The following is a 2,032-nucleotide window of genomic DNA, read 5'->3' as shown; positions in this document are numbered from 1 at the left end:
CTGTGGGACCAGCCTACCCGAAGCACAATGTCCATGTCCAAGTACAGAGAGAAATGCAAGTCACTGTGCTGGGGAGGCTGCCAACATTTGCAAACACAACTGAAAATGCCTCAGATAAGATAATACACAGTAAAAGGGACCTAGAGAATAAATGCCTACAAGAAACAAAGAGACTATTGAGACAGGTGGGACTGAGATGATGAACATGTGTTATTTTAGCCACTTGGGTAACAAGTATATACAAGGGTCCTCTCTGGTGATGCAAGAGATTAAAGTGCAGCACTATGAAGATATCAGCAGCCACTGCAGCATGAGTTCCATCCCCAGCCATGGAGCTGACCCACATGGTGCAGCAGACCTCTCCTGCTCACCCACTGCTCCCCTCAGAAGTGGATTTCAGTGATCTGCCTGTTCTGTTCCCCACTCTGTCTCTGGAGAGTCTTCTCATCCCCTGTATCTTTGGCCTTTACCACAGTTCTTGTATGCATAAATAAATAAATAAATAAACAACATAAGAAGTAACTTCTGTTCAAAGAAGCCCATCATGGGCATTTAACCATGGACATAGGAATGTGTCAGTCATGGTACTGAGTTTAATGGACACCCCTCCCTGCCCTGCAATGTTCATGTCTACCCAGAACCTTGAAAAACGACCTTACTTGAAAATGAGTTCTTTGCAAATGTCAGTAGTTAAGATGAGGGCATATTGGGTGAGTGTAGACCATCAATCCAGTGATCCATGTCCTTAAAAGATGCAAACGGGGCCCTCCCTGGTGGCGCAGCGGCTTAAAGCACAGCACTGAGAAGCTAAAGCCACTTCCGCATGAGTTCGATCCCCGCCTGCCCCGGAGGTGACCACATGGCTCAGCAGACCTCTCCTGACCCGCACGCTGCTCCCCTCAGCAGTGTACTTCATCGATCTGCCTGTTCTGCTCCTTGGCCTGTCTCTGGTGAAGCCTCTCGCCGCCCCTGAGCCTCTGGCCTGTACCCCAGTTCTGTATGCACACATAAATAAATCTTTAAAAAAAAAAAGAATAATCTGGGAGGTGACTTAACACTGCTCTATGTCTTTGTTGATAAATGAGTTTGCTTTTGTAGAAAATGAAAAATAAAACCCGAAGCTGTTTGTGAAGGAAATGCACCTGTATCTAGCATAGAGTAGAAAACTCATGGAATTGCTGGGAATGTTTTCCCTACTACAACACCAAACAAAATCAGAGTTCATAGAAGTTAAAAAAAAAAATGTAATCAAATATCACTGCCAAGAACATTCAGACTATTTCTTTCCTAAAGCTGAAAGGTCAGTTGAATAAAAATAGTTAAAGTGAAAATGTTAGTGTTTCTTGATTTTACTTTCCCAGTGAGTATATAAAAGGGTGTATTGTGTGAATATTTGTTATCTTTTAAATGTTCAATTTTTCTCTGATTGTAACAGTGAACATCCAAGTGCAGAAAATCTGAAATTCATGTAAAAGAATAGCATAGTACAAGGCTCTTGTTACCACATAATAGAGAAAATAAAACTGTAAAATTTGTATCTTCCTCAAAAGATTTTTCTTTTAAGTTTTTTGATTAACAGTGAAGTAGCTTGTTTAATTTGCAGTTTTTGTTACTACTAGGAACAATTTTATTGACCTACTATCAGGTACCAACTTTTCTTTCAATTTTTCTAAGATTTTTCTTACTAATTTAAATAAGGTCTTGCAGTCATAAAAAAATCACTAATTAGTTTTCTGTCTTATTCATGGCAAATGATTTTTTTCTAAGTTTCCTTACTGCCTTTTTTAGGGGGGAATGTATTTTTATGTCCACAATTTCCATTTTTTATAGTCACACATACTCATTAGTAAAGCAAAAATGCCTATATTTAAAAAAATCTTCATTGTGGAATTTTACTTCAAATTTTACTGAAAATGCTTTTTGATAGGAGCCTCCTTCAATCTGAATTCCTTTCAATATTGTGCTTTGAAATAAAATCCCAAGGCCCTCCATGGTGGGCAACAGGTTAAAGCACAGCACTATGAAGCAAGCC

The sequence above is a fragment of the Condylura cristata genome, unplaced genomic scaffold (assembly GCF_000260355.1).
Source record: "Condylura cristata isolate star-nosed mole 26May11 unplaced genomic scaffold, ConCri1.0 scaffold00005, whole genome shotgun sequence".
Taxonomy (NCBI): Eukaryota; Metazoa; Chordata; class Mammalia; order Eulipotyphla; family Talpidae; genus Condylura; species Condylura cristata.
The sequence above is the reverse complement of the archived record's forward strand: the minus strand, read 5'-3'. Positions refer to the sequence as shown.